Source organism: Erithacus rubecula (assembly GCF_903797595.1).
Source record: "Erithacus rubecula genome assembly, chromosome: 2".
NCBI lineage: Eukaryota > Metazoa > Chordata > Aves > Passeriformes > Muscicapidae > Erithacus > Erithacus rubecula.
The window spans coordinates 37,656,739-37,672,901 of NC_136685.1; positions in this window are offsets into that span (position 1 = coordinate 37,656,739).

A 16,163-nucleotide genomic window follows, 5' to 3' on the forward strand; every position below is an offset into this window, starting at 1 on the left:
GTTAGCATGCTGATATGATTTTTTCAATACCTGTACTTTAAGTACATTGCTAAGTTTTATAGAATGAAAATTAAGAGCAGGAAGGGAAAAAAAAAAAAAGTGCTTTAAGGAAAATTATTCTACAATAGTTATCCCTGTTTGAAATAAGCAGTTTAGAAAAACATCTAATATTCATTCACAGATGCTGCCACCTAGAGTCTGGAATTATGACATTGTGAAAACAAGGTTTGTAGAATAACTTTCAGGCAGGAATATTCCATTTGTGTGGAGGTGGAAGTGTTGGTTTCTGAGGAAGTATGGAGCAGGAAAAGATTAGCCAAGCAAGCAGAAGGCAATTTTAGACCTTGAAATGTGTAAGTATCTTTCTTCTGTGATGGTCAAAGTTGGATCTTACACTGAAAGGTGGAATAGTGCATGAGAAAGAAAACTGGAGCTGCTATTCTGTCCATTTATCAGAATACTTAAAAAATAGTTTTATTTCCAGTTCAATTTCTAGGTCTGAAAAATAATGGCCAGCAGAATAAGAGATGTTCTAGTTGAGCAACCTTGCCATCAATTTTGATGAAAAAGCCTGCCAGTTCTCAAAAAGTCATAGAGAAAGCATATTTAAGCTTTTCTTTCTCTCCATCAGTAGAATATTGCAGAAGACAAAATATCCCCATGAGGCAGCCTAACTGGAAATCCAAGGCAACCTGGAAAATGAGCTATCCTGCTATGCTTTAGAAATTGCAAATAGCAACAACCCAGTTTCTCAGCTAACCTGAAGGACCTGTCAGCATTTGCTACAAGATGCCTAATTCCATGCCTGGACTCTCACACTGTGCGTTATTTGTTTAGAAATGAGCTACAAACCTCAATTTGCTCAATGGGATATGTTTTGATTAAATGTGTCTGGATGCATTTGTAACAGGATTATAGATTTCAATTAGGAGTAAGTAACAATCATTACAAAGCAATACTTTGTCATGCATACTTTAGCAAGCAGAATGGGGGCAAGAAATAGGACTATGATGGAAAAGTCTCTGGTGTCTTTTTTTCCCTCCACAACACTGTTACTACTTCTTCACACTCTAGCTCTGTTTCTTTCTCAAGTTCAGGTAACGTTTTTTTTTCCTTTCCCTCTGCTGGCCTGTTGTCAAATTGATGGCTTCTAGCTCCACTGAGCTCTGAACATGGTCATGGTCCCAATAACAGGCTGATCTGCAATTCTTCTGCCTACTAGTGAATGACAGTAAATAGAACTTTACTGTATTTGATTGCTGGCAGAGTAGGGTTAAGCCAATTGTCCACATGTTGGTAGGGGGACAGTTTGACTGAACTAAACCAGCACTGCCTTACCTCGTGTCTGTGCTGCATGGTGCAGAACAGGCTTGAGAAGACAGTGAGCCCCATGATCCTCCCAGCTGGTGACAGCTGAGAGCCAAAACTTAACACCTACTGATCAATAGGTGAGTAAGCCTCACTTACACCTGCTTTGTCAGGCTGCATCTGAGTCCTACTGCAGAGCCACGCACACAAGGATTCTCTCTTCTCCAGGAAGTACTGGAGCTAAGGCTGGTCCAGCCTTGTGTAAAATTCAGGGTTTACAACATGGTTTGTGGTCAGTTCTCCTCTAATGAGTGGATTCTACCACTGCCTGCAGTAGAGACTAACCTCTACTAGTGACTTATTACTACTACTACTACTACTGTTACATGTCACACAGACATGTAACAAAGAGAAACTTACAACAATGCACCTTTATTTTCTTTCCACCAAACAGTATAACCTCATTCAAAATGGAAATGCTGCCTGTACTGCCCTCCAGACTATATCCTGGAAGTCTATAAAGCTATTACCTGGCAAGGACTAAAATCATGCTAGCATAAGAGTCAACAGTGCTAGACTTAACTTGGATCTGTGCCCTGGACTTGAGTAGTCTCGTGTCCTCAGAAAGCAGAAACTCAAGACAGCAGTGAAAATAGGTGTGGAACTGATTCTGAATAGAATGCTAGTTTAACAAAATACTGTTTGTTAACTATAGCTTAAGTGTCCATATCCTCCTGCGAAAAAAATAATTATACTGAATGGCAAAGATGAAAACATGAAAAAGCAGCTTATTCTCCCAGGCTCCATCTAAGGGCATTGTTACTGAAACAAAAAATAATCACTTAGGATAGGCAAGAGAGCAAGGTTCTAATATGTTTTGCAAGCATGCCATCAGGAAATCTATTCAGTCCCATACAATATCCCATAGAATCACAGAATCATAGAATGGTTTGGGTCAGAAGGGGACTTTGAAGATCATTTAATTACAACCCCCCTGCCATGGGCAGGGACATCTTCAGCTAGGCCAGGCTGCTCAGAACCCCATCCAACCTGGCCTTGAACACCTTCAGGGATGGGGAATTCACAACTTCCCTAGGCAACCTGTTCAAGTGCATCATCACCTTCTCAGTAAAGAATTTTTTCCCAATATCTAATCTAAATTTACTCTCTCTCAATTTGAAGTCATTCCCCCTTGTCCTGTCACTACACACTTGTAAATCTTGCCCCATCTTTCCTTACTGAGTAGTTACCTTTTTCCTTATCTCCACCACTGTGGTTGTTTGTGGTGTCTATTATTAGATAGACATCTGACCTTTTAGTGTTATGATCTGTCAGTGGATTGCACATGCTCAGATTTTATTCCAGCCTACAGAACCAGTCTGCATCAGTTTGCACTGTACTGGAAACTGTGTTTGCATATACTGCTGTGCACTGGCACAAACAGTATGGAAATGACTCACAGGCAATGCACTACATATAATTTTGCCAAATGGGGCAGTGTATTGGCAATTTTGTTGCATCTGCCATAATATTCAGGCCAATTTTCTCTTCTGCACCGGAAAGAAAACTGCCTTCCAGACCAGATAAATTTAAAAGGAAATATGAACAATTCTGCCCATTCATTCCGCTCACACATTTCTATTCACTAGTTACTATTTTATTTATATCCTTGATATCCTTAGTGAAGATCTTCCTAGTACCAGTATTCCAGATAGCTATTACCAACCCATGGGATTTAGTGCACTACTAAGAAAAAAATCTCCTTTCTACAAGAACAGAAAAAAAAAAAAAATGCAGTTGCTTAGCCTGGATTGATTGCTTAGTTTCTTGTCAACCCTTTATCTGATGAAATTTTATTTTATTCTTTGAAATGTACAGAAAAAAAAATATGAAAAACATATCGGAGTTCAGAGTGGAGACAGAAATGGAAAACCAACTGCAGAAAGAACATGAGAAACTGAGAAATGCAGGTAACAATTCCAAAAGCTCACATGAAGAACTACATTAACTGTGTCAGAAAGAAGCTGACAATATCCTACAGACATATCTGATTACTTCAGCAAATAAGAGAATGGGAAGATAGATTGCTGACCAGTAGCAGTGACCTCAAATTAAGCTATCCTAGAAATCAGTCCATAGAGGAAATAAATTTTAAAGTTATAGATATGTTTCTGAAAAGCACCCACCTTTATGCAATTTTCCAGGATCACAAAGCATGTGATGTTAGAGGTACATTAGACACAATTGTCAAAGGTCACAAGCAAAACAAGTCTTAGTTAAACACGGTTATTAGAACAGACAATCACTGAAAATATTTCATTCAGAAGGTATTTCCCTTATGTCTGAAACTGAAACCTGACCTGCAGATCCTCCATTCTGCCCAACTTTCTAACCCATCTCTAGACCTCTCTTCTTCCTGCTGGTCACCCATAGAATCCTCCAGGAGAATGATGTCAAAAACTCACAGATCAGGAGCAAGACTGATATAGGATGGCAAATGAATTCAGGGCAAATTAAGCAACCAGCAGATTGAAAAAGAATGCCTTAAATGGCCTGTGTGATTCTTCCATTCAACTTCAGCTGTCTGATTTAGCACTGCCATTCCATCAGGGAAAAATGAGAGTCAGTGGAGCCCATATTCACTCTTCATTTTCTCATCAGCCCCACAAACCCATATTACCTAAGTTTTTAATTTGTATTGTAATACTATTTATAACAGTCCTTTTCTCCAGAGTTTAAACTAATAAACAGAGAAGTATAAATATGATGGGATTCAGACAGGTATAGGATCAACATGTATAATCCAAAAGGTAGCTGCCTGGGAGAATTAAATGTCAGCACTCATGAGCAGTGATTAATTATTTTCACAACACAGACAAGTTTTGGTGCTTTAAATTGGAATACATTCCAGTTTTAGGTGAGGGTTTTGGGAAGTCTTTAGGGGTTTGGGCTTTTTGCTTGCTTGTTTAGAGAAAATAGAAAGTATTTCCAAGACTACATATTGGAAGAATATTAATTTCCCTTCATCTTACAGGATCAGAGAAAAGAGTATCAGGTCTGTGTTCTCAGTAACACTTATCTGCTTCCACTGAGCAATGCCAGAGCTGCTGTATTCCACACGGCAGTATAATGAAGTTCACTGGAACCTCAGACGGCTCATATTTATTTCAGCACATCATTTTTTAGTGCTGTTCTAGATAACAGTTTTGATCTGTAATTCCCTGGGTGGTTAAAAGCCACTGGTGTTCTCATTTTTTTTCACCAGCAGCTGAAATCTACTAAAGCAGCAGCCACTGTGGGGCGTTTGCTGGATGCACGGCTGGAGTTTTACAGCAGTCAGCCTTTACAACCTACCCTTCAATGTAGCTGAAAGACATCTGACTTTCAGCTAATAGAGTGAGGCAGAGAGCATTTTTCAAAGGATGGGAAGGCAATCCCAGCAGGATTGCAGGCACACAATGAAAACATTACTGTGTTTTCTTTGGAAAGACAATTCATTATGTAGTGAGGACATACACCTCTCCACCCTACCCTCAAAGGAAGGACTTCACTGCCCAAATGGCTGGAAAAGCAGAGGCAAATACTACTTTGGGTTTACTGAGCCATTAGCTCCCAATAAACTGACACCTGTAAGACTGTGCTTAACGTGGACACCTGTTCACATGCAACCTAACTCCATAAAGGACTGCTTCCTTAGCGTGTCCTAATTGAAGCATTTTCATTGCTCTTTACCTGACATATCAGCTACTTGCAAAAATTCCAATATTTTAGCACATTTATTCTTTCCTTATATTCATATCTCTTTCCATTTTTTATTCAACTGAGAGCTGAAGAACAGCAGAAAAATGTTAGTGCCTTCTGGGCTTGCCATAAGGAGAACTGAGATGATCAGTAAAAAACTCCCAGTAAGCACTCTGTCAAGAACTGAAGTATAAAAAAAAGGATGACCAACTTTGTGTTCTAGGCCAGCTGTGCCTCTTCAACACTCACAGCTTTACTACTGCTGACAATGCAGTACAAAGGGAACAAACAGCACTTGCATGCAGAGCATCTCTTGGCTAACAGTAGACTGCATGATCCATAACAATTCAGTCCCACTGGGAAGCATGGGCAAAACACACCTGCAAGAATTACAAATCCTGACTTTCGTTTCAAAGGAACTTCTACGACAGGTCTTGCATTTAAAAAGATCTGTTCTCTGGGGATGTGAATCTTTCCATTGTATTCATGTATCATTTTGTTCAGCATCTGTGGTCTCAGATTTCCCTTTCTATTCCTCTTATACAATGTCAGTCCAGTTGATTTGGCATTTATTCACCTCTGGAGTCATCCTAAGGCAGCTGGTTAGCCATGGAGAACATAACAACATTAAAAACAGCAAACAAAATCCCAGAAGGGAGTAGATTCACTACCTCAGGGATCTTCCATTTTATATAAATAAACAATGCAATTCAGATTCATGGAATGTGAGAATCCAATTTGCAGATGTTACTTCATGCAGAAAAGAAACATGTTTAAGTGGGTAATTCTTTTGATGTCAGAATTAATTTATAAATGTATAAGTTATTTGTCAATTTTCCTCTACTTTTGAGCAGTCTTCAATACTGTGAATTTATTTTCTATAAGACAAATTCTTGAGTTTCTGAAATGCTTGGGAATGAAAAGTTTTACTATCAGTGTTAAGTTCAGCAACTCAAATTTATTGGCATTTATTTTACAGATTTCTTCTGTGAAAATCCAAGAGTAAAGTAGTGGAATTCATTTGTAAATCATCCTAGATGTTATCGACTCAATGGTTATAAACATTACTTTGATTTCTGTGCACTCTGCTTCCCAGCCTTTTTTAAGGTATTGCCTCAGCTACCTGCAAGCTGCATTCTTGTCACAAAACCTACACACCTCATAGCCCATTGTAGAATAATCAGAGGTAAAAGCATATTTAATCCCTCAACACACGTTTTCCTTCATTAGGTGTTTTGCACTTCATGCCATGAGGTTTTTTTATTATACAGAACTAGAATGACTGCCTTAAGAAAGGTCTAGATCCCTCATTTCATGACATAAATTTGTTTGCAAGGAGAGGATGAAAGGCTGCTGATTTCTGAGACTGAAATAATTTGTGTTCATTATATGACACTTGGATTAAAATATTGGATTCTGACTACACAATTAAGATTCTGTGAAATCCACTTCACTTTTTTCTCCATTTTTTAAAACTCCATTCCCACAACATGATTCTTCCTCCATATTATGGTGGATTGCCCCTGGCTGGATGCTGGGTACCCACTGAGTCACTCTGCCACACTGCTTTGCAGCTGGACAGGGAAATTTCACAAAAGGCTCATAGGTCAAGAGAAGGACAGGAAGAGATCACTCAGAAATTGCCAGCATGGGTAAGACAGACTTGACTTGGGCAATTAGTTTAATTTATTACCAAATCAGAGTAGGATAATGAGAAATAAAGACAAATCTTAAAACAACTTCCACCTATGCACCCCTCTTTCCTGGGCTTAACTTTAATCCCAAATTCTCTTTCTCCTTCCCCTCAGCAGCTAGGCAGGACAAGAGATGGGACTGTGGTCAGTTCATCACAGGTTGTCTCTGCTGATCCTTCCTCCAACAGGGGGAATTCCTCACAATCCTTCCCTGCTCCAGCAGGTGGTCCCTCCCATGGGAAATATTCCTTTATGAACTTCCATGAAAACTGACATATTACTCAGACTTTAGTTCCATGACTTTAAATTTCTATTCTTGATAGAATATCAACCTTCCATAGCTTCTGAGAGCACATAAGGAGTGAACCAAAAAAGCCGTAAAGCAACAAGGCAAATAAAGAACTCAAAAAGCTATTCCTTTAATAAAAACAAATTTTAAAATATAGACAGGAAAAGTAAAACTCATCATTTTGGAGTTAAGTGCAGGTTCTGCTGAACATTAGGGACAACTATTGCTCACTCATTTGTCAAAGAAGTGCCAGATCTCTGTTTGTGGCTCCTGCCTGCAGCACCCCAGGTCACTGCTCTCCTGAAACACCAGTTAAAAAGCAAATAGGAGCCAGGTGCAGGCATCTCCAACTCTTGTGGGAGATGCCTTTCCCCAACTAAACATGCCCCTCACAAACCTCATGGCCACAGCTCACATAGCTGTGTGTAACACCATTACTGCCACATGCTCATTCTGCCCATGCCAACCTCACAGCAGACTGAAGTAAAACCCTAACTAGATATTGATTACCAATTAAATAGACATTTATTTGTAAATTTTACCTGGGGTGACAGTCTCAGTGAGTGCTGAATAATTAAATACATCACATATTTTTATTGTCCAAAATGCATTTAAACTATTCTAATCAGCTTTGTTACAGATTCTCATGGCTGAGTAATGGACTAACTGGAATAATTTCCTGTGATACTGTTTTGGAGGCAACACCAAAAAAACAGTAGAAATATCTACCATCTGTAAGCTAAATCTGAGTGTTCAGTGTCAGTGCAGATTTGATGAAAAGCTCAAGATCTTATTAGCACATTCATAGAATTGCACATTCCAATTAAAAAAGGGAAGATTAATATCATCAACTTCAGTCAACTCAAAGTTGACTACTTCAAAACGAGCAACCTGAAGCCCTATACGTACAAAGAAAATGAATGAGGCACCTGCAGTGGGTAATTCATCTCACCCTAAACCTGGTGGTTTAGACTCACTCCATGAATCACTCCATGCAGACACTTAATTCATTTCACTGACTCAAAACTCAGTGTTGAAACTTATACAGCTTCCAAGATTATAAGTCAGAAAGGATAAAGGTTGCATTAAACATCCATTATCTGAACTCTATTATCAGATATCTACACAGGCATTTTCCTTGGGAATATCCAGAAACACCTAGAAAAGCTAGGTTTCATAATGACAGGCAGATTCTGTGTGAAAATATTTCAGAGCTTAAATACTGCCATTACATAGCATGCAGTTACTAATACCTATAGATATGATAAAACACTACATTATATATATGATCCATGACTTTTCAGAACTCTGCTAATAGATTTCAAATATGCTGTCTGAAATGAACAAACTGAAATTTCCGAGGAGGTGTTGACAAGGCTACAGTAGTTAGAAAAACTAAAAAAAGCAGAAACTCAACATTTCAAGAGTCCAAGTTATTTGTAGTTTTACTATTTAAAATTATTCCTTTTAGTATCATCATGCTTGGAATTCTGCATACACTATATTAGACACAGTAATTGTCCAGTTTTCTTATTCAGCAAATGCCAAAGGTACTGATACTGTAAGTATGTGTCATGAGAAAGGGAATAAGCCCATTACAAAACAAAAGAGCACAGAAATAGTGAAGCAGTTGGCTCATGAATACCTCAGACTGAAGCTGTTCACTTCTCATGGACTAACTGGCGTTAGCCTTCCCGTCCATCCCCTGCCACCCCCAGTCTTTTTGGCTCTGCAGGAATTGGAAATTCCACTTCTGATCACAGCGTTTTGGGACTAACATAGAAAACACTTTTCTTCTATGTGTAAGCTGAAGATCATAGCTGGGATTCCATATGAGGTTCAGAAAGCTGGAGAGTACATAGAGACATCCAATGTATATAAAATGCTTTCAGTTATTCAAAACACCTGCATAGGGCTGGTAAACATGTCACAATCCTCGAGGAAGACACATATTTCTACAGGGGCAGTGAGAGAGCAGAAGAAATATCCCACAAAACCTAAATGACACTAGAGATCTACACACATGCAGATGAATCCTTCCCAAATATAAGTGCCTACAATCATAGGTCATGACAACTAATAAAGATCTAACAAGCAGAGTCCATTTGAAATGTTTAAAAGTCTTCCATGTGACTCAGAAAAGCAAAGGACTCCTTCAGGCCTTTTGTTATACTTATCAGATCCACACAGGTGACAAATGTGAATCTCAGACTGGATGCCAAGCAAGATTTCTTATCTAATATTTAAAGTTCACTAACTAGGAGGTTGCTAGAAGAGATTAAAAAAAAAAATCCATAAAATGCTCAGTGACTTTCAGCTGAGGGCATTAAGCAAAAAGACTATTCTGTTACTAATAGGACTAAAATTTGTACTTGTGGTATGGACCCAATGTTATGCACAGAGTTTCAAATACATATCAATGAATTCCTAGCTCTTCCTTAAATAATAATCTAACAATTAAAATCTCTAAAACCCATCATAAAAACTAAGAACATTGTTTTGCTGTTTTGTACTGTCGCAGCTGTTTAGGTACCCTTCACAAACCGAGCCTCTATTTTATTATGTGATATATACATATATATATATAGCCAACTAAAGGGAAAATTCCTGCCCTAGGAACCTGCAGTCTAGTAACAAGACAAGACACAGCAGATGGAGACCAGTGAAACCATGACACATTTTTATGTGTCAAGCGCTCTCTGCACACCAGCAATCTGTTTACTTCTGTAAGAAAAAAAAAAATTATATGAAAAGTTCATAGGTGGAAAACTGATATAAAACCTTTTTCACTATTCAAAATTAAATTTAAAAATCCAATCTCAGAAACAGAGTTAAACAGATTGTTTTTTTAAATTGTAGATTGTATCTCAATCGTACAATCTGCTAATCTTGACACCACCTCCCAATCCACAGTGAAGGGATAAGAAGGGCAAATTCATGATTCTATGAGGTTTTTTCCCCTTTTTCTTTTTGGCTTTTAATTCTCCTATTACTCACCAGCAGCAGTTTCTCTGTGCTCTTTCATTAGACTGACATTAAAAGATGGTGACTTCTGTAGGGAAAGAGTGTATTACTTATCCAAAATATTGAGACAATGTGCCATGTGGAGAAAACAGAAGAGGAAAATCTCCACAAAGTAATTTTCTGAGATTTAACATTTACATTGGTCCTGAAAAAACGAATGCAATAATAAATTCATTGTGCAGAATGCCAAATCTAAGGCATATTTTTTCCCCTATCTGACTCCCTAGTTTCAGTAGTTATCATTGAAGCACTTAGGAAGATTATTCTACTCAATTTTTGCAGGTACACAGGAAGACTTTTATCCCCTCAAACCTAAAATTGCAAATGCATATTTAGAAGAAGGTTTGAATTTAATTTTTTTTTTTTTAAGCTGTGATGTTTCTAGTGGAAGGATGAATTTGCTTCTCAGCATGCATTGGCATTTCATAAAGATCCATCCAAAAGATCTATTTGCAGTGTGTGCAACACAAACGCACCCTCAAACAAAACAACATAGAACTGAATGAATTAATATGTTGAGTTGCTCTGCTTGAGCATGCCTATAATTTCAGAGACTTGGTGCTGCTCTAAGTTGAAACAAACAGAAAAAAAATAAAAATCACTCTTTGAAGATTTTCTCTGAAAAACAATTCTACTTCTTTGAGCTTGTGTAATTAGTTTTCTAGAAAGATGTTAAAATTAACTTTTTCACGTAATTTTATTGTTCAGTTCACAAAAGAAAAGCCAAAATATAAGATTGTTTATTTCACTTAAAAATGTAAACGAATTTTGGTAAGAGCAGTCAGGAAATTAGCAAATACTATGAAAGAACAGAAGCAGAAGCATTTGGGCTACTGCAATCTGGGAGGTTACCACACAGGACAGATCTCCTACAGTGATCCACACCCTGGATATTTTACACAACTGAGTCTCACCTCCCTCAGAAAATTCCAACTGAAAAACAGTTCAGTTGTTTGCCTCATAATTCACACTTTGAAGTGGTTACAGAACCTCATTGTTCTGTTGAACCAAATTTGTCTCTGGCTTAATTATAACTTTTCCCTATAGATCAGGCTTTACCTTCTGATTAAAAGCTCAATCATATTTCAGAGTTTTAAAAGCAAAGATGGATCCCTTTTTGCAAAACAAACCTCCATTCCCTTGTCATAAACTGTACCTACACATCTTACAGGTTTTTTTTCTTTCCAACTTGGACAGTTCTAATTGTACATGATTCTGATATGCATTATCTTTCAGCAGGGCATTAACACTCCCATCTTTACCAAAAATATCTGACCCCAAGCCTCCTTGAATCCTAGTAATCCTTCTCACAAATATTACACACTTTTAGGCCACACTGATTTTGTGGACTAATTCAACTAAAGTGCTATGGTGACACAAACACTACTGCTCATTAAGTCAGTCTGGAAATTTGATTAAATCATCTAGATAGACTGATTTCAAAACAGCCTTCCAAATGGAAGAGAGAATGAGAGAAGTAGGAAGTTGATACTTGTACTTTGAAATGAGGAACATGTGGTCTCCTCCACATGTGGTGAAGTGGTATGAGTGAAGGCAAAGCAGTGATCTGAAGTTTCTATTCTCATTCAGAGCTGAAAACATCCCAAGGACAATGGGAGAGCAAGAGAAACTGCAGTCAAAAGCCTTCTCTCCTGTAAAGTGATGGAAACCACATGGTTCAAAGGGGCAATTTTAGAGGTCAAGACATGACAGAGACAGGTAGGCTTGAAACCTGGTTCCTTCCTTTCCATCAAAACTCCCTCTCCTGTGTGAAATACAGAATTCTGTGCTTTTATGAAGTTCTCTTCCATTTTATGGCAATGAATTTCTAGCACCTTTAGTACCTGAAGCCGTGCTGTGCTCTGAGCTGGCATCTCAGCTGATGTTTCAGTGCCTGTCAAGAATATGCAAAATTTCAGCTCTCTACTTCAGGACAAGATTAGTGGCAGCTCAGCTACAACATAATCCTCATACAAAGGAAGCATCACATAAAGGTATTTGAAAATAAACCATTGAGAAAAAAAGCACTCTGGGGATAAAAAAATGTTTGGTTCTCTTTTTATTTGTATCTTTGTCCACATTGCATTTTTAAATTATTTTAACAATAAATCTGTACTTCCCTTCTATTTTTAAGGGCTTTTAATCTAATTCTCTGGTTTTAAGTCCTACTTAAGTATTTGCTTGCCATTGGATTTTGAGACCTTCTATTGACAAACTCCTTAAAATTTTCTCTGTTGCCTTTGATAGTATAAATGCTTGTTTATTTATGCAGCAACATATATTTTGTATTTTTTGCAATACTCTGCAAGGGCATCTAGCACACTATGAATAAAAATTTTATATACTACTTCAGTGCTTTCTTCCATGATAGCTCAGTATATCAGAGGAAGATATATTTCATGTTTGCAGTGTGCCACTATGACATGCTATGCTATTACTGACAAATTGATCCTCTATTTAGCATTAATCAAAATATTCAGCTGAATGAGAAAATGTGGGTATTTACAGTGGCTTTTGTATTTTTCAATTTGTTATACAAACATTTAATTTTTAACTGGGTGTATGCCCGAAATCTGCAGGAATACATGTCTCTTCCCTTGAATTATGTTCACAGATCAGGTCAAACAAATGGTTACTCTAAATTCTGCATATTATGTTTAACCATTCCTCAGAAAAGATCAAAGGCAGTTTTGTCCAACACAATGTGGGAATTTGCTCATTTGAACACTTCAGTACATTTAGTCTTCTAATCCAAACAGAGAGAACCAGCTTTCCAAACAAGGATATAAACTGAACTCAGTACTTCAAACCTTAGCAAAATTTGTTAGCTCTATACATGTATTAACAGAAAGAGCTACTTAAAATAGTAAAAAAAAAACCATGCTACTTATATGAATATAATTTTATGAGTACATGTCTGAACCACATTAATAAAGTGTATGAATCAGGCAGCTACTGACACATTTAGTACTCTTACTGTGGAAAATCTTACATACATGTGCTGTTTAATACCCTGTATGTCGAGAAATATTTTGCTCAGGGAAGATTATATTATTGATATGAAAGAAAGAACTAAATGAGTACCAAATTTCCCCTACCTACTGTTAGGTAGGTAATCACACTAATTAATTGAAAATGTGTTGTTTCCTAACTGAACCAATTATGTAGAAAAGGCTGCCTGAGGTTGAGCTAAGCACCCTCCCATTAGCACAGCCACAGTGCAAATGACAGGAAAAGATAAAAGAGTGCAGTGAAAAGCAAAACATTATTCTATTTATAACTGTGCATTCAAAAGCCACTGTGAAAATGCAAAAAGCCAAAACTACTCATAGCACAAACAGCCAGGGTGAAAACCCTTCTTCTAATGAAAGTCCAATAGTCAGTTACCATTCAAAAAAAGCTTGTGCTTTATCCTGCCAGCTCTCTCTGGTAAAGGATGGGTCATGAAGCACCTGTCCTTCATCAGAATAATCCTGGTGAATCACCACATCAAAATTGTTACTAATATTTTGTATACCAGTACAATAAAAAACAAATGAGATGAGAAGTAACCTTTTTGATTGCTAAAATCAAAGTAAACCTATTAATGAGGAAAGCACGACAGTGAAACCATTCAAATTCACAAACACTTGTTTGGTAGGAAAAAATGTTGAGCAAGTTATGAAGATAATATCATGACATATGCAGAAGAGCCATTTTAAAACATTCCAATTTATACTCTATCTCATTCAGTTTACAAACCATTTTCAGACATCCTATTACACAATTATTTATTCATTTCGATCTGCATAATTTCTAATTTTTCATAAAAACAGTGGTTACACTGCTATTTACTGTCTTTGTCTTAATAAATTCCCTGTATCAAAAACATAGACTGCACACAATCCAATTCCCCTGTATACATCAGGTACGATTCTGAGGTGTGACACTGCTCTTTCGGAGGGAAAGGAAAATATACTGTGCATATCAGAATTCCTCCAATTCATTTTATATGCCAAGCAAAAAGTTTTGTGACAAACTACACCACTTAGAAACTTTGTTCTTTTCTATTTTGCATTACTCATTCTTTCTATGTATTTTCTATATACTCCTAAAAATACCTTATGTAGAAAAAAACCCCATCTGCTATATTTCTACTATATCATTACATGAATACTAGAATACAAACCTTCATAATGTACTTTATGTCCTACAGACAGCATTGATTCATTTTGACAGGAGTAAAAACCTCACCATTTGCTTTTATTGTCCCCAATTAAGATAGGGTAATTTATATTCCTAAACTGAATCAATGCAATAATGTGCATCATAAGATTTTTTTTGTGTGTCAATGGAATATAGCCATCAATCCATATTATAATAATTAAATTTTAAAAGTTTATTAAATTAAATTTAAAAGTTTATTTAAACATTTGCTATCACTATAGCTACAATAAGCATCACACTTATTTTATACAACCACAACAACGAAACAAAAACATTTCTGCTACTGTAATAGCTCTGGAATCAGTGAACTCAGAAGAACTGCAGAAAAATAAATGGTATCAACTTCATTTATCGTCATACCCATGCATAAAACAGATGCTAATAACATCAGAGCTCAGTTAATTGCAAGAGGTTTGTGCAAATACAGTAAAATGAATCAGTTACTCGATTTTAAAAACAAGATTTAACTTAACTTATAAATTGTCTAATGAAAATTGATTTCTACAGAAAAAATAAAACTAAATTGCTATTTGAATCGCAATTAGGTATAGAAAATATTAATGCATCTATTGTGCATGTGTACTACATCTGGAAAGAAAAGGGTCCTTATAAAATGTCTTTGATTGCAGACTCAAAACAGAACCTGCAATTTGGAAATATCAAACGCTTATAACTGTTGGGTATTTATGATTCATCTGCTCCTTCTTTGCATGCTGGTGAACCACAACTCTAAGCTTAATTAAAAAAACAAACCAAAGCAACAACAACAAAAAATAACCCAACTCTATTTACAGATTACTATTTCCAAAAATCTGTGTGTGACTTGAAATCAAGTCAGACACAGACAAGTCAAGTCCCAGCCATTACACATCACGTTGGGATCTTAACTACGACACCCAGTTTGGCCAGTCCAGTGATTCAGATTTTAGCTGAAAATTATTCTCTATTGCCTGGTATACGTATAATTAAAAGACTTAAAATCCATTTAAGATTAGGTAGAAGGAATACAGTTCTAAGTCCCTAGTCCTTTTTCCTGATGCCGCTTATGGTAGCCTATTTCTATATAATCTTCATAAAAACTGCCCCCAAAATTGCTATTACATTTTTTCCCTATTCCTCCACTATACTATTGATTCACAGAAATATGCCTAAATCAAGGACCTGGCTAAGCAGTCTCCCTTTCTGTCTTCTTTGCGTGCCGAGGAACACAGCTGTAACCAGTGAGCTTAGTTTAGATCAAAGTGTCAGGGAGAGCTGATCTTCGATGAGCTTGTCTTGCTGCCTGCAAAAACTCCAAGACCAGACCTCAACAGCTAACCTCAGATGCCCAAGCAAAATGAATCCTGCCCCTAATTTTTTATCTCAAAGAGAACGACCAGTGAAACTGAAGCCGCACACTTATCCAACTATAAATGCTGTAACAGCTCACTATGCCCGTTGCAATGTTCTTGTTCACGCTATTTAAGCTGCACTCAGCACGACACCAACCCTGTCGGACACATTTTCCTGTGACTTTTGGAAGGCGGAGTCACAGAGCGGCTGCCAGGGTCAGTGAAAACAGCGGCTATGCAGGAAGCAGCGAGAGATGTGGAAGGAGAAGGGCAGCAGAGCCTGAGCAGCACGGACCCCGATCCCGGTGTGGGCAGCTGGCAGTGTCCGGCTGCTGTCCCGCTGGTGGCCGCGGCTCCCTCTGCTCGCCCCGGGGGAGCCCTCCCTGTGCAGCGCTCTCCGCCATCGCCACACGCTCTGGAGGCAGCTCCAGATACGCGCCCGAAAGGCCTCCCAATCTCTGCTCTGACAGCTACATAAATTCAGCTTGCCCCTCGCTCCATAACAGCGGTCTCGCTAAGTGGCGACACTATTGCCCTCATACCCAGCTCCTGGTCTAAGCTTTATTTCAG